Raw genomic sequence first — 22,477 nt, forward strand, 5'->3', positions numbered from 1 at the left:
CCTCAGCAAAAGAAAATAAAAGGAATTGTATCGTGAACATTTTTGTGAAATGATTTGTTACGATTTTCGTTGTGAATCATGAAGACAAGAGTGCTTCAAGCAACTTAGTTCGACTTTTGGCAGTGTAGCACCATCCCATGCGACTGTAAGAAACTTGTATAACGAATTCAATCATGTACTGTGAAATGGAGGCAGCAGCAATATTTCAATCCAACACGAAATTCTCATTGGCAACTAATTTTGTTATTAAATCAGAAAATTTGTTTTTATTTATCTATCACCATCATTGCTGAAGGACAGCACAAAGAAAATAAAAATGAAATTAGTTTCATTAACAAGTTTATTAGCTAAGAACAAACCAATATCATAACTATAGTTTATTTTGTTATCATTGCTTATTTAGCTACCATAATGGTTTGTGAAATGTTGCAAGAATTGCTGGAAATAGTAAAGTAATGAATAAATTTTAACTATTTAACTATTTAGCTATTTAACGCCTGTTTGAAAGTTTGAGCCAATATCACCTTGTAATTCCGAAACCGAAAGTCGGATACGCATAATCTTCACGTATAAAATCGTATCGTATAAAATTATAATACCTTCCATCTACACCTAAGTTTATGAAAATCCACCCATTCATCACTGAGAAAATTCACTATATTCCGGTACCTACGGAACCAAAAACTACCCAGAGAACCACAAATCGCATAAGGTAGCGCGAATTAGATCATTTAAAACGCTTTTCATAATCACCATCGCATAATCATATAACTGAAGTTCATATTTTTCCCCATATGATGCTATCGCACAAGCTTATTGCGACGATGAGCACACAATCGCATAATTGTTTGAACAACCTCGCCGTATGCAGAATTGAACTCGCATTACTTCCATAAATGTTTGGCTGTACATGATATCCAAAATTTGTCTGAATTATATCGCATTGTACGTAAAACCCCTCGCACAAGATGATAATTCCTAGCATCCAATGCGATTGGCTCACAATTCTAACTTTACTGGCTGAATATAAAAATATTTGGTCGCATTCTAATACGGAGTGTTTTACTGAAAATTCAAGAACACTTGTTTGAAAAATGGTGAGGATAATTGAAAATTATCAGTATCATGGAACATTTATGTAAACAACAGACTTGTTCATGAAACAATACAAACTTCCTCACAATAAGAAATTCTATAGACCTTCTCTTCTACGATATATTGTGAACACATATGTGTGAATGTGAATGATAGTTTACATCATAAAACGTAATGAGTTATTTCGCACTGTAAGATTTTAGTTATGCTTAGATATGCGATGTGACCCAGTCATCTGTAAAATAAAAGAAGAATGTATTCGTCTGAAATCGGGCTTATGAACAGCTATGGTATGGATGAGAGTAGAAAAACTCGGTAAACGATCCACAAGTTTCAGGTTCGAGCCTCGATCCGTAAAAGTTCGTTGTTTTTTTGCTTATTAGTAGGATGTATGGTTAGAATCGCATAGACACTTATATAAACTCTCAAAAAAATATACTTACGATCGCATACATTACAAAAGAAAATCACTGAAGCTGATAAACTGAATCACATTAAATGCTTTACTACATCGCATCTAGCTTTTGATTTTTCGAAATTGCATGTATATCGCCTCCACTTTTGCACGCATAGGCCATATTTGCATTATGCTCTGCGATTCTATTATAATCAGAGCTTTCATCATTCATTCATCAATGCGAGTGACTTGCAACAAAACGGTTCAGCGCAGCTACAGCACTCATACCAACAGACTGAGTTACCGGCTTCGATGCAGGAAATATACACGAGCGAACAGATTGGAGAACGAACCATTCCATACATACTTGCCGACGAGCGTGCCGTATTACGTTTAATACTATTGAACCTTTTTGAAAAAGAGTATGCAGTATTCTCTTTTCTCTCAAATATAGGCAATTCGTTCAAATAATTCATCGGTAGTATAAGTGATTCAAGCACACTATCGCTGGTGAACCATTCATCATCAAAAAAATACTGTTGAATTTGAATGTAAAAATAATTTATATCATTAAAGTATTTAAGCATAAAAAAATTAAATTTAGAAGGTTTCACGCTGCTGTAGAATAGACTTTCCACGTCATCTTTCACTACCAGTAGCTATAATTCATGTTTTTGAGTCAGTTAGAGCTTGTGTTCCTTCAAGTGTACGGAATAAGGAAAGTTTCGTAATGAATGGGCACTGCACTGAAGCATATTTCTCTCATTTCGGAAGATGATAAGCTTGATCGATAATGTTGCGCAATACGGTTTGCTTCAATGCGTGTGCTGTTTAAAGCAAGCACCAAGCACTTGCAAGCACTGGTGGACATTCATGAATCAGAATTAAAAATAATTTATCTGCCGTTTGAACATTTAGCAGTGCTTAAAACTAAAATTAGCGGCAGTGGGATTGATATTATTTATAATCTCTCATTGGCCCTCTTATCATACTGAGCACTTTTTGCTTCAATGTTGGTCCCTTTAAGGAACGAATTTTGCTTTTTGTAGCCAAAGACATCACAACAATCCTGATACTATTAAAGCTCAAACAAAAGTGCGAATGCGAGCGAAGTTTGATCAATATACACCGAATGTGAAAGGGAAACAAAAATGAGCTTTTCATATTGAGGTTCATTCGTTCTCCAAGCCGTGCCTGCTTACGATGCAGAACGAACGATATTCGCTCGTAGCTTCGACTTGTAATATGGAAGAGAATGAGCAACTAATACCACTTCTATATGCTCACCTTCCACGTCCAGTAATGCGTTAATTCACAAACACAAACAAATGTGAACCAAATCCATCAGACCAGAAGTGGATGATGAATGGTTCAGTTGCTAGTACATTCATGAACCAAGAAGCGTATGAAGGATATTCACTCTAATTCGGTTCATTCGTTTTCCAAGCACTGATTATAATATATAACAGAACGCATAATGCGATTATAGCTTGCGATATAGGTACGAAATGGTTTTCTGGGTAGGGACCGGTATAACAGTAGTGAGATTATTTGGTGATCTGTCAGTAAGATCTAGTAACTAGAGAAATAAATGATCAATTTTCAAGCGAATCGCAGCTCTCTTCATAGTTACTTATGAAAAGTACCCTTATAATGATTTTTTTTTGCGATTATCTCCCTGTAACTCCGTAACCGAAATTAGGATTCAACTAAAATTCTTGAGCATTGTATAGGATCACAAGATCTTTTATATGAATCTAAGTTTATGAAAATCGGTTCTGCCAACTCTGAGAGAAAAGTGCACTCAATTTATTGTGCACACACAAATACAGACTTTACCGATCTCGACGAGCGGATTCGAGTGTTATATGACACTTAGATCAATAGTCAATTTTCACAGCGGTTGCACAACATTTCTATATGAGAAAGGCAAAACACAATAATCAGCGAATGTAAATTTGTAAATTAATGCAAAAATCGAACACTTACTACTTCGTATGAAAACTGGTTTAAATATTTTTAAATACAAACACCGGAAAAAAATATTGGGTGTAAACAGACTCAGATCGTATATGTAATACAAAAATTGTTGTGAAAAAAAATTGTATGCAAAACCCAATCTATAACTTCTGGTTAGCTGGTTCTTTCGAAACAAATGCCTTTATCCGATTACTTTTGGGCCGACTGTCGTTCAGGGGCGCAGCGTGGATCAGACCCCGTAATAAATAAACATTGTTCTTCTTTCGCAGCGAAATTCGGTCAAAACTAAACTCGTTCTTTCGATACAAATGTTTGTTCGGTTCTCGCCGAATACATGTTTTCTAAACGATTTTAGTAGTGTTAAGTCCGTGTTCGGTTTCTGCACTCAAATATACATACTTAAACTGCATGGACGGGTCTTACTCTACGCTAGTTCCATGAACATTTGAGATATTTTCTCCCTTTGTGTTGTCGAATCACGGTCTGTAATATCCCCTTGTCATAAAATTATATGTGGTTTTCTGCTGAAAAGGCTAACCAAACTCCTTTTCAAAAACCGTAATAATTAAGAAATTCACACAAAAAAACTTCGTTTATCTGTCGATTCCAGAACTCTGTCAAAACATTCGAAACTACTACAGTGTACTGCAAAATGGACGACCTAGAATAGGATTATAATTTCGTAGAGGTGCGATGAACAAGAACTCATTGCGTGGTTATATACTAAATGCACTTGAAAAATTTAATATAGTAGCTATGTTTTACTACAAATTTGAGAATCTCATGAATCTACTTGGAATGCATGCACAAAAGTTCATTAATCTTATTTATTGTTTGTATATTTTTGCATCACATTTATTGATGGAAGAAAATTAGAACCTTTGACGCCGATAAACGTTTTTTCAATACACAAGAGCAACTCAAACAAATAATAAGCTGTAGTAATCAAATGTTGAATTTCCATAGAAAAACCAAAACCATCCCGTTCAAATTCTACGAAGGATTAGAAAGTTACTTGTCGAAGTAAATTTAATATCTGTATCAACTCATTAACATTTAACATTTGCAAAGTATTTTTGTATGCTCGAGAAATGATTGATTTTGTTTTTAGATTAATAATAGTAAACGCAAACCAGATTTTGCAATTCGATTATTCATTACCACGAAAAGCGAAACGTTGAATAAAATGAAATAAAAACATCTAGAAGGAAAGGCTGTATTTTCACTCACTAACATTCGGATGCCATGGCCTTGCGTTGAAGCTACCGACTTCCACTTCAAAAGCGTAGGTTCGAAACTGTTTCATCTTTGATAATCATGTTCAATATAAATGTAACTAATTTAGCCTTCAAGTATGCAATTAAGCTCTCCCCCACAATTATTTTTTTATGGCAAATCTCATACGCCTAAATGTTGACTATAAACACAGTAAGTTTGTGATTCTATTTTTAGATCAGCACGACTAAATCGTAGTAATCAAAATTGGGTACAAATAGACATCAAGAAATAAATTGGGTATAAACTAATATTCTTGTGGTATTGTTTTGGTGTCTTAACTAGCTCAACTTGTTATGAATCTGGTATGAATAGTGTAAGTTTGTGGTATTCAGTTTTGATATTTTAGCTCTTAATTCATCCAAACCAATACCAAATAAAACTATTCAGCTATTCTGAAAAGCAAGATATAATATGGTCTTCGTTTGATATTCTCTTCTGATCGGGGTGTGTTACGATATATCCATATATAACTCTTAGTGGAAAGTGTATTTATTCAGAATTTGTGCGCATTTGAAGCGATTGCGCGTAATAATGTTTTTACGCGAAACAGTGAAGTGAGTTTCGAATGTTACACTCTAATTGTATATGGCAAATATAAACGATATAATAATATATGTCAAATAAGGTTTTTTGTATCTTCAAACCTTCCGTTCTACGCCGTCCGGTGTACTACTTGTATTCGGTTTTTGTTTTTCGAGTGCTCAAAGTTTCAGTGAGTGAGTCGATTTCGCGAAGTCGTATGAAGAAAACAGCGATTGAGAAGAAAAAATTGCAAAAAGAAGTTTATGTTTCGTTTATCCCTTTTTCTCCAATACAACATCGTATCTATACCTGCTAATATAGAAAAGACTGAAATTTTTTCGGTAATAGCCAATTCAACCATTTATGTTGGTTGGAAACAACGTTTTATTTCTCTAATTCAACTAAAAAATTAGTTGAATGGAAATGCAGTGTGCCTTAGCTAAGAAATGACAGCACGTTTAATTGGTGAATTTATTTAAAAATAGCCATTTAAACAAATATTTTATTATTATTAAAAGAATGAGAATTAAAAAATCTAAGTTAGCAAAAGTAAGATTTTTTTAGTTGTCTCAAAAAATAACTAACTAAAATCAGAAAATCAACTAAATTTTTCGCCAAAATGCGGATTTCGGTCTTTACGTGTGGCCATTAGTGCGAATACTTCAATGTAATAAGACAAATAATGTTGTTTACATCCAGTTTTATAAATAGTTGGACGCAATTCAATTCGCAAAAGACAATAACAATGTGCACTATTGTGGCGCACGAAAACATTAAGTACAACATTCCAGTATATATGGAAGATAGTGCTATAGAAGTGCGTGTGCATGATCTTCCATCAAGCGTCATCGATCCTTATGTTCGCAAAACTATGTCCCAATACGGAGAGATTCTCTCTATCGAAAAAGAAAAGTGGAAGAACTTTTTCCCCGGTATCCTAAATGGCGTACGTTTGTTACGCATGAAGAGGCCTATACCTTCTTATGTGACTTTCGGTCAGGATACAAGAATCCCGTGAAAATCACTTGCTACCTATGACAATCATATGGCCACTTGTCAATATAGCCAAAAAGCTGTTCACTACGGTAAGCCATGTTATAAACTGGACAAGGAGACAACTACACCAAAGGACAACGGTGCTTCCTTCACACCAACCCTAAGCCACCCCAGTACACCGGTGACAGCCACCAACAACAATGAAGTATCCCCTTCAACGAATCCATCAGTATCCCCTATAGAACAAAGTACACCAGCTGCAGTTAACAACTCATCCTCCAACCAACCAGCAACTGCAACCAATGTACAGCATGGCGCATCTACAGCAACTAGCAACGAATTCAAGACTGCGAACAATATAGAAAACAAAAAGAAGAGCGGAAATAAACAACAATACCACCGATGCGGCAATGGATGACGGGACGAGCCACGAACAAAGTGCCCTCAATACTCGCAAGAGAGAAATGGAGGCTCCTCTCCCCCTAGAAAAAGAGTGACACGAGATCCAACACAAAATATATTTAAGAAATTGGCTCAATCGGCCACGTAAAGTTTGTACGCAAATAGGCATAGGACTGAATTAAAATATCTTTTAAATAAAAAAAAACTATTTTTCTAAGTTTGTACATTTCATAATACAAAACTCACTTAAATTTCCAAAAACTTCTCTAGAAGTTATCAAAATGTTACAATTACAATTTATTAAATATGGTGGTTTTATACTTATTTCTAGGTTGCGGAATAATAGCAAAAGAAGTTATTATACCAAATTGATGCATTATTTTGTCATTTCAATTATAAAATAATACCCAAATAAGCACTGATTTTAGAATGAACAATTAATATGTTAACAGTTTGCTATCGCTTTTTAATCGGGTTCCTTTATTTCTGCCATTCAACTAGTGTAAACTTTTGAGATTTATTTCACCGATTGAGTTTTAAGATTTGAACCAACTTTTAATTAAATTCTTGCTGTTTCAGTCGAATATGATTTTCAATTTATTTGTTATTGGCATTGAGGGGTATTTAGAGGCAAACACCTTTTAAAAATCATTTATTTTTTTTATGTTTTCTTATAATAAAACACTTCAAGAATGTTCAAATCAAATTTTCATGCCTGTCGGAACAAAACTCTGGAAGTTATGAGCTTTTTTATCTTCTTATATCATACTGCAAAGAGGCAAGAGCTCGACGCACAGGTTTAAGAGTTCTGCTTCGATTGACTCGAAAATTTGAGAATACATTCTTGACATGTTTTATTATAACAAAATCCAAAAAAAATATGGCGTATACCCTGGAAAAATAAATTGTTTCCTTCGATTTTATAGACAATAAAGTTTAAACGCATTTTTATCGAAAGCACGTTTTAAAAATCCGTGGTCATCATCATGTAAAAACTACTTTGACAATTATTTTCAAATTTTGTACACATTTTCCATGTATACAATACCCAACGTTTTCTTTTTTTGCTTCATAAATGGAGGTTTTTCAGCTACAAAAGAGTGGATTTTTTTGTGAAAAAATCGCAGTTTCGATTTCAAACAACCACCAATAATTTTAAAAAAAGGCAAATACAAATTTAAAGGTTTAAAAAAGCATCTACTACAATTGTCAACAATTTGGATTTTCTGGTTTCTAATATTTCTACGGTGAGATACAGTGGACATCGAAAATCATGATTTCTAAAACAGGTCGTCGAAAATACTTCTTCGACAACTTATTTTTTAATATTTTTCCACGAAAAATATACTGAAAGTTGTTCGAATGATTCTTTGTAGTATGCAAAACATTTGATATTATATTTTTGAATGACAGCATTAAAAAAATCGCAAAAATTGTGTTTTTTCATCCTTTAGACCCTACTTATCCCCTCCCCTCCTCTTGAAGATGAACTAATTTTCTGGCGACATTGTAATAAAATTAAACAGTAACAAAATGTGAAAATTTTGCCGTTTACCGAACCTACTGTGCTTTTGAATGTCACTCTACTGAGTTGGGTTGATTCACTTATGATATCCCATTGCTGTAGTGAAAATGAACTGGCCTGATCAAGTAAGCATTACGTTACACAATTAACTACAGTATCAGCCTAGACCACAGTCTATTTCCTTGCCTTTGATGTGTCATACGTATAACTCACAAGTTAAGTTATTTCCATCTAATTGGGTTCTGGAAATTGTATCATGTAATATGCTGGGTGCATGATTCGATAACGTCTGATTTTATAAGACTAACTTATTGGCACCGTACATCATTGTGGAGAAAATAACCTGTCTTTCCGGAATCCGCATGCAATAAAATGCCAATCTTAACTAGCACAGTAACATGGTTTTGCAGTATTCAATTTCCAAGAAAGAACGTTCCACTGCCGGCGTAGTCGTCGCCCTTTGCGAGCATCAGCCGTATCGGGTTCACATTTGCATAATGGTTGAACATTCCAATCGTAAATTGATGGTAAATCAAGGCTTCGTACGAACGAACGAACAGAATCCCTATACTGGGAACTAGTGAATGAACTTTCGAATCAATCAAAACAGTTAACAGTCTCCGAATAATGAATGCCTTTACACGATCGGTAGATTGACGCTGACATTTATTCGGGACAGAAGTTAAAGACATTCCCAAGGTCATCTGTGAAATCGTGCGGAGAAGCGTTCAAGGAGTGCTTTCGCATTCTGCCCCGCTTGCCCTCTTTTGTCGTCCGACCGAAGTTCTCCCAGCAAGACAAGGAAACTTTGAACCGACCTTTTGCAGCAGTGCAGTGTCGCGTGAGAATGAACCCCGTATTACTGTTGAAGTGAAATCCTTTGATGGCGCCTTTTTCGGGAAAGTGACATATTTTTTGTGCATGGGGGTTTTATTTTTGGCAGGGATCTGACGGTACCTGACTCATTTCAATAGCGATGGGGTATAAACGCAAAAGACACAATATTAGCGCGGGATGCGAAATCGTAAAAATTCCTCATTATGCAGAGCGTTTCTGTTCTTTTTTTTGCTCATATTGGCTACCAAGCAATCACCATCACAACCATGGACCGAACGAACCGGATAAACCCGGAGCACGGAAAGCACTACGCTGAGAACCGGAGAGTGAGAGATAATCAATGGAAACTCTTGCGAACTGTGTGCGATTTTTTGCCAAAAAAAGTGGTGCTGGAATTTCCTTTTTTGTGGGTTTGTCGGAGGGTGTATCGTGCTCGAAAGATGGGGTCAGTTTGTTAATTATTTTATATCATTCCCTCTTATCCATGTCAGCGGCTTGTTATAGAATTTTAAAATTACGCAAATTCAATTTCGAAATTATATAAATCACAGCGTATTGTTCAGAATTTTAGCATGCTATATTGTATGAGTCTTTGTTGTACGGATTCGAAATAGAAGAAGTGAGCTCTATCGAGGCATGTTCGAAAAAAGGGCCTCTTCTACATAAATTTATGATAAATAAATTATGGTCGTAAGAAATAGGTTCTATTTGCTTGAATAGTTTTCTAAACAACCACCGTTAACTTCAAAGCAGGTTTTTTGCCGCTGAGCTAGTTTCCTTAACCTTTCTGCATAGAAGCTTATCGTCTGCAAGTTGGATCAGATTTCAAAGGCATTCTTGAGTTTCTTGTTATTTCAATCACTATTCGCCAAAACTTTGGTCTGAAATGTTGGTAATGGGCATACTGCGTCTATCCATTCGCTCTGCGGTATGAAAATTAATTCGGCCATTTTTTAAATTACGACATCATTGTATAACGTTTCCATTGCTCTTTACTTTAGGATACACTCCATACACTAGGAAATTTGTTTGATGAATTTCAGCAGCAGAAGATGTTTCTACTCAAAAGATTCTTATTACAGCACAAACTTCAAAGCTAGCGCAAGCAAAGATTATTGCGAACATTGTCTACCGTACGCACTGATAGGCAAATGACTACTGCATTAGATCAACTCCAGAAATAGCTGCACGAGTTGTGTACGTACAGGTATATAACTTTTCAGCGCGCTACGATGCGTCGATTTTCAATAAACCACGTATTCGTGCTATTAGCGAATAATTCGATAAAGCATTATTTGAAAATAATTTTATGTTGACTTATAAAATAAAGTCGGAAAATTTATTGGACAACAATTTTTTAATGGAATGTAACGTTCCGAATATTTATTTAAAGACAGTCCCAGAAAGTATGGACGCAACCAAAAACCGCTGCCATTTCGCAATGGTTCAGAATCTGTCAATTTTTATGGCTGCGTCCTGTTGTTTACACTCTTCTTTAACAACTTGTGCAGTTGTTTATTCGTTTTCATTAGTTTGTTTCGAAATGCGTGGACTTTCAGCAGAACAGCGTCGAAAAATTGAGTACAAATGGTGTACAGAACGCGGACTGTCACTGAGAAAGATAGCAAAAATGGAAGGAGTAAGTGAAAAAGCCGTGCGAAATGCAATCAGGAAGTTCGTTGAGGATAACACCTTTGAGGATAAACCGAAAACGGGTCGAAAAAAGGTCCTGCTAACCCTCAGTTGGATAAACGTATACTGAAGGCGTTCGAGCAAAAGAAGGAGGTTTCAGTTCGGGATGTGGCCAAAACAGTGGGCACTTCGAAGTCAAATGTTCTTTGTGCTAAAGAACGTTTGAATCTTCGAACCTATAAGAAGCAGAAACAATCAAAACGTAGTCCGAAACAAGAAGCATCGATCAGGCCGAAGGTTCGAAAGCTGTACAGTATGATTCTTGCTGGAAATTTATAACAATATTATACGGTGCGAGAAGGGCAAGTGTTAAACCAAGCAATTTGTAGCTGGCAAGCAATTTGTAGCTGCGGTAAGATTTCGAAACCCTTCATCACCACTGCTTCAATGAACAGCGAAATATACATCAAGGAATGTTTTCAAAAACGACTTCTTCCCACGATTCGAAGCCACAAGGATCCTGTTGTCTACTGGCCAGATCTTGCTTCTTGCCACTACTCGAAATCAACGGTATAACGGTATACTACCAAAAATGTCACTTTCGTCCCAAAAGACATGAATCCACCAAATTGCCCACAACTTCGACCAATTGAGGAATTTTGGGTATTAACGAAGGCACATCTTAGGAAACATGTCTCGGCAACCGAAACTATTCAACAGTTCGAAAAAGATTGGAAAAAAGTGTCAAAACTTGTCGCCAAGAAGTCTGTACGGAATTTAATGAGGAACGTTCGCAAGAAGGTGCGCCAGCTAGTCTACAATGGCTAAGTAGCAAATGTTGAGGATAATATTCTGTTGTTGTAGTCTAATATTATCAGTATATCGAATAAAATTTGAATATCTAACACGTGTGAATTATTTACAGCGAAAAGGGCGTCAAAGTGCGTCCATACTTTCTGGGACAGTCTTCAAGAATCAATATTTATTTAAATATTTATATCAAACTTCTGATTTGAAAATTAAGTCATATCAAGTGCAAGTTAAAAAAATCACTTAAGCTTCCTTTTTGGTAAATGCGAATTGTCAGGTCTTTCGCGTTTGACTTCTTTCATAAAATTTTGCTCAGCCTACTAGGTCATTTTCTTCGCCGTAGAACACCAGCAATAATTTGTGTGTTCCGTTCGTAGGTTCCGTTTTACGATGGTTTTGGACGTTGTTCGTGGCATACATTACGTAGACTTTTTACTAGCCAAATTCGGCTAGTTTTTCTTGAGACAAGGTAACGTAAAGAAAAGCCTTGGTGTTAAGTATCTTTTGTGGAATTTGACCTGCTGTTTTACCGGATTTTGCAGCCGATTCATAGCGTACAGATCCATTGCATGTCTGGTGTTACGATCCTACTGACACTAAGAATCCTTCCAGGTCGGGGCTCGAACATACGAGGACTGCCTCTATGCATTGAACCTCCACCTCGGATTACATTTGTTTATTTTCTAGGCACATAAATTTACTACTTGATGGTCCCGGTCGTGACTTGAATGTCGCTTCATCACCCTAAGGTTGCTGTCAGAATGTAAGCGTCGACTTCTTGATGAGAAAAGATGAAGAGCCAATAGCTCGTCTAAAAAAAATTGACGATTATTCTTGGGTTAAATCGCTTGGGAAATCTAATCGCGGGAAATGTGATTGATAAATATTTGAACGGATGGATATTAAACTGTTTGCAAAAATTTCCTACATCTTGTTTCTAGACTAATCTTTTTTTTATCCAAGTAATTCCGAAATTCAGAAACTCAGAAAATCCCGTTTCTTGTAACAATATTGCTCCTGGGTAAGACAGACTTAAAATAAAATTGGTGAAAAATCTGTCATATTTCTAAATGCTATCAATTTTCTATGGATTTTGTAAATTGCTATTTTGCATCAATGTTCTTTGGAGTTGGCTGTTCACAATTGAATTTCGATGGTTTAAAATAGCTTTCGGGTATATCGAGGTGAAAATGTATGATCACCTATACATTTACCATTACAAAATGTTTAGGTGATAAAACATGTTGGCCATATTTTGAATAGTGCGAAAGAATATTAAATAAATTTAAATAAATTTCGTTCTCTCTGAAATTATGCTTGATAAAAGTTGCAACCAATTTAGTTAAACAAAAATGTGTGGAACATCATTTCGATTTCGAAAAAGAACTTTTCAGGAAGGAACTAGTTACCGTAGCCATTGTTAAAAAATCATGAAATCAATTGTTCAATCTTATCATGAAATAATGACTATTTTTAATTTTATTATCATAGTGAGCTATGTTGTGTGTGATAACTCTTATCATATATAAATTACTCATGTTCAGGTTATAAGTTACTTTCGGAATTCGTTTCATTTGACACCTTCTGAAGGCAAATTCACTACCTTCTGAGGATAATTTATTCAGTGATCGCAAAAAAAAGTTATTCCGAACGTTGTGCAAGAGGTTATGGATAGCGTTAAGAGAAAGGTTCGTGCATTTGGATATGGAATTGAAATTCAATAAAGCGAACGTGGAAAAGTCTTTGATTTGATTTCCTGAAAGTTATCGATTGAATGTGTGAATATTTTCTTGTGATGAAATCTGAGTCTTGCATAATTGAACTGCGTGGCGCCCGAGCACAGATGAACATGTTCGGCTCTTCTGGTCAATTAAGCTGTTATGTCGTGTTTGTTTATTGCTCGTTTGTGTGTTGTTTCACATGTAGGGTAGTTTATTTGGCAAAATGATTTCCCCAGATAGGAGCTGCGGGTTTGAGTCCCTTCTCTGTGGTAGCTTTTCAGCAGATTTCATTTCATACTTGTACTCGTAAGTCATTCTGTTTTCCTCGCTAAATACTGAGCAGAAATCTAAAACTAACTCAAGGCGACTCTATATGACTGAAACAAATCGTTTAGTGGTTGGTTTTCGCAGTCTTCTTTTGATACCAATTTCTCATTGCTAAGGAATTGTTGCAAACAAGAAACAAATGGTAATTAATTGGTGCTCGATCCGAACTATATGGTGAATGCATCATTTCCTTACCAATCTTCCGAAGTTTCTGATTTGATCGGCTTGATGTTGTCCTGATGGAACACGACACCTTTTCTTCAGGCCATTTTTGCCTTTCTCATAGAGAAAGGTTATGCAATCACGTGAAAACCGACTTTTGAACCGAGGCCCGGAGGGCCGAGTGTCATATACCATTCGACCCAGTTCGTCGAGTACGCAAAATGTCTGTGTGTTTATGTATGTATGTGTCTGTATCTGTGTATGTGTGTGTGTGTGTTTGTGTGTGTGTGTGTCTGTGTGTGTGTGTCGGTGTGTGTGTGTGAGTTTTTTTCCTCCCAACCTCCCTCAGCAGAGAAAACCGATTGGAAAAAACTCTGCTACACCTATATGGCTCGATCCCCCTGCACTCTTCTATTGCTGTGCTCATGCACTTTTGGTCGCTTCTAATCCGTGCTCATGCACTTATCGTATTGCTCAAACTCTTCAAGCGATCCCAGCTTGCTGGTCGCTCCTCCACTTTCTCTGTAACTCCGTCAGCATTTTCGTAACTGCCCTGCTGATCGCGTTCCACGTCTCCTCAGTGCGGCACATCTCGTCGACAACGTTTTCTACATTTAATGCCGGCATCGATCTTGTTATCGCCTCGAATCTGGGGCAAATGAACACTACGTGCTCCGGTGTCTCCTCCACATTCACGCACTCCGGGCAGAAGGGTGAAGCGGCATGGCCAAACCGATGTAGGTACTGCCTGAAGCAGCCATGACCAGACAAAAACTGGGTTAGGTGGAAGTTCACTTCTCCATGCTTCCGGTTCACCCAGGTCGACACATTAGGGATGAGCCGATGGGTCCATCTCCCTTTCTCCGTGGAATCCCATTCCTGTTGCCACTTTGCCATTGAGGCCGTTCGCACTAACGTTCTCACTTGCCTGGTCGTCCTCCGCACATGGCACTCGATATCCTCCTCCAATGTGATGCAGATTGGGATCATCCCTGCAATCACACAAACTGCCTCCGACGATATCGTTCTATATGCGCTCGCTACTCGCATGGCCATAAGCCGGAACGCACTGTTTAGCTTCGCCCGATTACGCTTGGTTTTTAGCGCCGCACCCCAGGCTGGAACTCCGTACCGCAGTATCGAAGATGACACACTCGCCAGCAGCTGCCTCTTGCTGCTTCTTGGACCACCGGTGTTTGGCATAATCCTTGACAGTGCGTTGATCGCCTTCGCCGCCTTTTCGCAGGCGTAGTCGACGTGGCTGTTAAAGTTTAGCCGATCGTCGATCATCACACCCAGATGCTTCAGTTGTCGCTTCGATGCTATTGCGTGTTCTTCGGCGGAGATTTCCACTCGCTGCACTGCCTTGCAGTTGCTCACCAATAGCACCTCCGTTTTGTGGTGGGCTATCTTCAGCTTGACTCCATTCATCCAGTTTTCGGTGATGCCGATCGATTCTACCGCCAACATTTCTACCTCCTCCGGCGTCTCGCCTGTTACTGATAAAACGATATCGTCCGCGAAACCCACGAGCACGACGCCTGTGGGTAGCTGCAGCGTAAGCACTCCGTTGTACATATCGTTCCACAGCGTTGGTCCGAGGATGGAGCCTTGTGGAACTCCCGCCGACACATTCATCCTCCTCTGTCCAGCTTCAGTGTCGTACACCAAGACTCTGTTCTGGAAGTAGCTTTTCAAGATCCGACACAGGTAGTCTGGAACCCGCATTCTATGCAGCGCTACGGCGATAGCCTCCCAGCTGGCGCTATTGAACGCGTTCTTGACGTCAATTGTGATTACGGCGCAGTACCGGTTTCCTCTCCTCTTCTGTTTGGACGCGCTCTCGGCCCTCTCTAGGACCGTCCGGATAGCATCCACCGTCGACTTTTCCTTCCGAAATCCGAACTGCAACCGTGACAGTCCATTCTCTCCTTCTGTAAACGGCTCCACCCTGTTAAGAATGACCTTCTCCAGCAGCTTCTCAAGTTTGTCCAGCAGGTATATCGGTCTATACGATGCTGGATCCCCCGGCTGTTTTCCTGGCTTTGGCAGTAAAACCAGTTTCTGTACCTTCCAAATGTCTGGGAAGTGGCCTTCTTCCAAACATTTCTGCATCGCCGACCTGAACATATCGGGGTAGGCCAGGACCGCCGATTTCAACGCCACGTTGGGGATCCCGTCCGGACCCAGAGCTTTGTTCACTTTCAGTTTTTTCGCCACTGCTTCTAACTCGGCATTGGAGACCTGCCGAGCTTCCGCACTACCTTCGTCTTCCTCACCATACGGTGTTGGTGGCCACGTCGTTGGGTCGTGCTTCGGAAAGAGACCCTCTACGATTATCTTCAGCTTATCTGGGCACATTTCGGCTGGCGTCGCTGGACCTTTGATCTTCGCCATCACGACTCGGTACGCGTTACCCCAGGGGTTTGCGTCGGCTTCTGTGTGTGTGTGTGTGTGTGTGTGTGTGAGTGTGTGAGTGTGTGTGTGAGAGAGAATGTATATGTATGTGTATGTGTGTATGTGACAAATAATGTCACTCAATTTTCTCAACGTGTGTGTGTATGTGTGTGTGAGTGTGTATGTGACAAATAGATGCAGATTTTCTCAAAGATGGCTGAGACGGTTTTCACAAACTTAGTTTCAAATGAAAGGTTGATTTTCTTGAGTTTCATTTGAATCCGACTTCCGGTTCCGGAATTACGAGGAAATATGTGAAAATTTATGAAAACATGCGCACTCAATTTTCTCGGAAATTTGTTAACCGATTTTCACAAACTAAGAAGCATATAAAAGGTCTTAAAATTCTTTAAAAAGTTCCCGAAGAGTTGATCCAGTATTACAGAACATTTAGTGAACATTTTCAATTTCATGAGTATTTTTTCAAAAGAATCACGAAACAGGTGCACATTTTCATAAAACTTGCAGCTAAATTCATGTAGTTGGCATGTCTTGTTAGTTAGTGAATATATAAAACCACTTTGGGACTACTAGTCCCCGGTTTCCGCTTCCGGAAGCACCAGTAAAAGTGAGGAAAAGCTTCAAAAACAGAACTCATTTGGACTTCTCAGCAACGGTTAAGCTGATTTTCACAATTCATTACTCAAATTAAATCTCTCATTGTCTTAAAAGATACTGAGCAATTTCATCCAGATCCAACTTCCGATTCCGAAACTATAGAACATTCAAATCCTCATTCTAAATGACGATGCAAAACTAGTACGCTTCGGTGCGTGCGGCTTTGCTCCGTTCGCAGCGTGCTTTGTTCAATTGCGTATAGCGTGCGGGGTTGCCACATTTCAATACATATTTTTCAGGTGTATAATATGAACGGCTGAAAGCAAAAATCGGACTAGTGCATCTTAGTTTGGAAAACCCATTTAAGTATTTTTGAATGCAAAAACCGGATAAAAACATTAAGAGCAAAAACCGGACATGGATTTTGCAATGCAAGAATCGTTTAAAGACATCTTTTCTGCGAGAACCGGACAAATAAACTTTGAATGCCGCTGTTGGAACGCAGCATAGATCAAGTTGCCCTTAATAAACAAGCAAACCATGCTCCATTCACAGCGACAGTCGGTAAAAACTTTAAATGCAATAATCGGATAAATAAATTTGTTTTGGAAGAACCGGTTAAGTTTTTATCCGGTTTTTGCATTCAAAGTTATTTTGGTCGGTTCTTGCAGAAAAGATGTTTTTAAACGATTCTTGCATTGCAAAATCCATGTCCGGTTTTTGCTCTCAATGTTTTTATCCGGTTTTTGCATTCAAAAATACTTAAACGAGTTTTCCAAACTAAGTTGCACCAATCCGATTTTTGCTTTCAGCCGTTCATATGTAAGTTTGAAAATATTTTATTCAATTTGTACCTACTTGTTAGTGTTATAAGAAAATCATGATGACGATGTTTTTTCTCTAAAAGTACACTTGTTGCCTTTCTCTTATAAAAAGCTTATGCAATCATTTAAAAAAATGACTAGGGAAATTTGGCCCGGAAGACTAAGTGTGTGTGTGAGTATGTTTCATAGTCCCTTAGGTTACTATTGAATTTCATCATGCTTGCATAGGGTAAAGTGTGTTTAAAAATGCACACCGTCATTTGGAGCGACGATGCAAAAGAGGGTAAAATTCTTCTAGATTTGGCTTAAAACTGATTTAATTTGTAGGCTACCGACTGCGACTATACTGGTTCCATGTTCCCGGTTAGAGAAGTAGTGGAAATAGTGGTCAAAAGCTCTAAAACGATACCAGCTCAATTTTCTCAGAGATGATTTGATCGATTTCCACAAACTTCGGCTCAAATTAAAGATCCTATAGTCTCATAGATTGCTGTTTAATTTCATCCGGGTCTGACTTCCGGTTCAGGAACTATAGGGTAAAGTGTTTTTAGTGCGACGATGCAAAATAAAGAAAAATTCTTATTAACTTGACATAACTGTTTACAAATTGAAAAGGTTATGTTAGTTCATGCTCAAAGAAAGTTTATTTTATTCATTTTTATTCTAGTGATATTTTTGAAAATATAAGTGATATGAGAAAGGAATCATTACACCACTAATTGGATTAAACAAGGTTTTTTTTCTGTTATATTCGGTCTGCAGGCCTATGCGCAGGGGGGAGAAGTGGGGTTTTTGGTGGTTTTAACCCTCCTCATGGAAAATTTTGCAACATTCAGTTCCATGAACAATAGAGTACTTATTATCTAAAAGTAACTCTACAATTCATACTTCGTTCTCAGAATTTATTTCATAGTGTCAATATTGTGGATGACGAACTTTTCTTTCAAATGTTTGGAAGTAATATCTCATTCTTTTCTATCCAAAAATTGTTGAGGTTTGTACAATAATCGCAAACTTTGATATTTTTAATTCAACGTATTTTGTATCGGCATATTTTACCCTTATTTATGCTACTTTGGAATTTGAAAGAAAATGGATCGATATTTTTCTCGAGGCAAAGAACGAATTGATCCAACTTTAGTATTTGTATGTCGTCAAGTAGAAAATTTAATACGGCTGAAAAAACATTGTGTTTTCCAAATAGATTTTTTGATGTTCAGGAATCAGAACAAATTGGCTCAAATGGCACGTTCCCCTTGATATTTGGAGATTTGTGCCTTCGGCATTATGATTACGTGATTTTTGCAATAGTGAACAATTCTGAAATAATGCAAAATCTTGCCAACACTTCTCATGTTTTCCCCACATTGGCAGCAACTCTCACTTGACTCGTCCTGTGTTTCTCTCGTTCTCCGATGCTCTCAGCTTAACCCATACACCCTCACCGTCTTATCACATCTCACGCTGCGGGAAAATCCTGCGAGAGGAAATCTGTCCCATGCTCGTTTCCGACTCGGTTGATCTGTGCGGTGTGTCACTTGTCGACACTCGACTGCTCACTCGCTAGCTGGATGGCCTGGCTGGTTGGCTGGCTGGCTGACTGACTGACTGACTGGTTAGTTGGTTGGTTCGGTGAAAAGTCCGTTTTCCTCACCAGAATCTTGGCCATACCCGGAGCCGTTGCCGTTGCCGTTTCCGTCTCCGTCTTCGTCGCCGTGTCACGTATCCGATAGCCGCTGTAGTAGCCACACGTTTGTACGGTTGGTTCCATCGGGTTTGTTAGTTCTGTTATCGTGCCTGACAAGTGAGCATTCCACCGGAACGCGAAAGTACCGCCGAACAATGGGGGCGCCCAGTTGGCACTGTGGTGAGGTCGAAGAAGGATTGTGTCTGCCAAATTCCAAAATTCGTTAATTTGATTATGGTGCAAAAGTTTTCTCCGTCCTTCTGTGGTTTCGCGTTGGTGGATTTTCATCAGCAAAAGAAGTGAAAAATTCAAAGTTTTCCTCGACGATTAGTGTTAATTTGCAGGTTTTCCATTTTTGTGGGCTACCGCCGATGGGAAGCAGAGTTGGTGAAATCAGCAGTAAAGTTGTAGAAAGTGGCAAGTTTTTCGAGGGATGTTTCAGCGGAAAGTTGATGATATTGGATTGGTCAGAGATGGATTGGATGAATAAAGTGACAGCAGGATAAGTCGGGGAATGGTTGTGTATCGTTACGGTGCTGTGTGCGAGTGAGCGAGCAAGCGAACGAACGAGGCAGATGCGAAAAGCGCCGTTCGAGTTCAGTTCAATAAAACCATTATTTTTGCATCTATTTCCAGCGCCACCGGCAGTTAGAGGACAAAAAAAACACAAGATGCTGGAAAAGTTTCGCGCGAAAAAAGTGTTCACGTGGCTTCGAGTGGAGTAAGATCACTTGATGACATTCCGGATGCTGGCAGAAAATGTGAAGTTTTGACGTCGGTTGGTTGGAGAAAATTTATTTCGTTACGTAATGTATTTTAACTAAAGAAAAGAATTAATGGTGGTAGGAATGTGAACTGTTTTCCGCAGCAAAGTAGAAAAAGCAGAGCTAGGCGGAAGAAATAGAAGAAAGTGGAAATTAGTGGAAGTGTGACAGGGTTAAATAATTCATTTCAATCTGGTGAACTGATAATTATAAGAAAATTAACGAGTGCGAAAAGAATCGGCAGGGAAGAAGTGCGGCAGAAAGTAATGGGATAGTGAGAAGCAGTTTCGTGCTTATGTATAGCGTTTCTGTATTTGTGGCAGCATCCTTTGCCCTCAGCTGTGTTATACTTCGCAAAAATGTGTCATTTCTTCTTACACAGTACTGGAGGAGCAATTGTAAATAGGAGAAGAAACTTTTGCCAGAGGTAAGTGGCTAAGCTTGTTTGCTGAATAAAACAAAGATAGAAACCTCAAGCATTCATTTTAATTTTGCACGAAGATTGCTGAGAAAAGTCAAAAGTTTTTTTTCTCATCCTTATTCTCGGTAATTAAAATTAGATTGTGTACTGTTTTTCGTACCGCAGCCTGCGGATTACTTCCGGTGGAATTTAGTTGTGAGTTTGTGAGATTTAATTTAAGTAACACCGTAAAAGTTGCGATGGACTGTGGTGCGCGGCATCACGTTGCGTTTATTTATCCCTGGCATTATTGGTTTGAGAATATCTCAGTTATTCGGTGGAAACCATGTTGATTCAATGCGTTTGATTGAATTCTTTCATACCATTAGAATTCCAACCACCAGCGTGCCTAGCATTGAAATGGCTGAGCATGTGATTATACCCAAATTTAATTAGTTCGGGAGTGCAAATTCTTTTCGCCATTCAGTAGTGACTAAAAATTTTTATTGTCACCTAGGAAATGCGAACTTTTTGGTCTTATTGAAGCTATTGGACCCGATGTGGAATTCGATAGATGATGGGAATGTGTACAGGTTGGAACTTGAACAATGGCAACGGTTTAAATAATGATTTTAGTTATGTTAACAAACAATCATATTTATGTTGAAAATAAAAGCTAAAGAAGCTAAAGTGAATAAAATTTCAAAGTGTTATTATAGATTAAACATCAAAGATTTTTTTTTTCAAAGCTATTACATTAAAATTTACATTCACCTTTCGTCTTAGACTTGTCAGCGTACAACAGTTTATGTCGAAGTGTTATGCCACCTAGCAGTCCAGAAAAAAACAACCAGTTTTGAATGGATAAATCATAACTGAGTCATTTAGTTTAGCAATTTTCCCTTAAACGTCCGGAACTTTTATCATATGGTAATTCTATTAAAGTTTAACAGTATTCGATTGACCTCAAATGCAACACATTTAGTTCACAGTTGCTTTTCTGGTCATCCCCATTGGGTCAAGTAGTTCGGTATGGGAGTTAAGATTTCGCTTCGGCAGCTCAGTTCGACATTTTGCTCAGAGTTTTCATGGTTTTGCCATAACTCAACTGGAATAGCTGCGTTTTCAAAATGTGGTTGGAAAAATTCAATAACCAATGAAATTAAACTTTTTACTTAACGACATTTTCCTGTAATTGACTTGGCTGTAAGGGAGTGGCCGGAAACCTAATTAAAATAAAACTTTTTCGAGCACAAGCAGAACATAATTTCTGGTGGGCTTTGAGTGCAATTACAGGAGGCTCGTGGAAAGTTGGTGTATTTTATACTAACGTCGAATTATTTTTTATTGAACGATTATTACTCGCTCAGGTATTCTTGGGGTAATAACAGGCATATTTGAAAAGTAAGCGCCAGTCGTTTATATTTCGAAATCAAAACTACGGAATATAATTAACCATGCATATCTGTTCGTGCGCTATACAAATAGCTATTTCTTGCGTGTTATTTTGATTCAGCAACCATTTGCCTACCTATGCGTATAGTTTAAAATGTCGGCAATAATAGTTGTTTTCGCCTGTTCTGGAGTTCACGCAGTAATAAGATTTTGGCGTGACAAAGAATTGTGAGCGGCTGATGTTTATCGAGAGTTATGTTTAATTTTTGGTCTTATCGTAAAAAGTGTTTAGAAGGCTAGACAATGGTGTCGTGATATAAACATTTTCTCAGTGCGGAGTGGTAGGTCCTATCTTATGGACCAAATGCGGTGATCTTATCGTCGGTAGACGATTTACGAACACCATCTGTTTAACTCGTTGGAGATGATGTTTGTGCTGTAGAGTTAAGGAAGCTGATGCAGCGGTATGAAAATGCATAAAAGGTCATGATAATTATGTGGAAAAATGAAGTAGATTTTTTGGATACTAGATGTGCTGACAGAATCTTTGACATAATTTTTTTCAAGAAAACCTATTTTAATCCACCTAGTGGTGTAATGATGTTTTTCTCATATTACTCATAACAACATAAATATAACCGAGAAATTCGCAAAAACAACTGTTTATTGAATAGAAATAGGAAAATTTGTTCGGACCTAATCTCACAA

At 38.0% G+C, this 22,477-nt stretch overlaps 1 protein-coding gene across 7 annotated transcripts in view; it reads left to right on the forward strand.

Moving 5' to 3' along the window:
* Positions 1-22,477, forward strand: part of LOC131436133 (cyclic nucleotide-gated channel rod photoreceptor subunit alpha) — a 437,495-nt gene that overhangs the window by 74,835 nt on the left and 340,183 nt on the right. For 6 of the 7 annotated variants that reach the window (XM_058604643.1, XM_058604647.1, XM_058604645.1 and 3 more), the window contains exon 2: positions 19,847-20,401. The gene's annotated coding sequence lies outside the window, so the exon portion shown is untranslated. Of the gene's footprint in view, positions 1-19,088; positions 20,402-22,477 lie in introns of those variants that run through there. The other variant, XM_058604644.1, reaches the window with a different exon arrangement.

Source organism: Malaya genurostris, chromosome 3 (genome assembly GCF_030247185.1).
Source record: "Malaya genurostris strain Urasoe2022 chromosome 3, Malgen_1.1, whole genome shotgun sequence".
In the NCBI taxonomy this organism is placed as follows: Eukaryota; Metazoa; Arthropoda; class Insecta; order Diptera; family Culicidae; genus Malaya; species Malaya genurostris.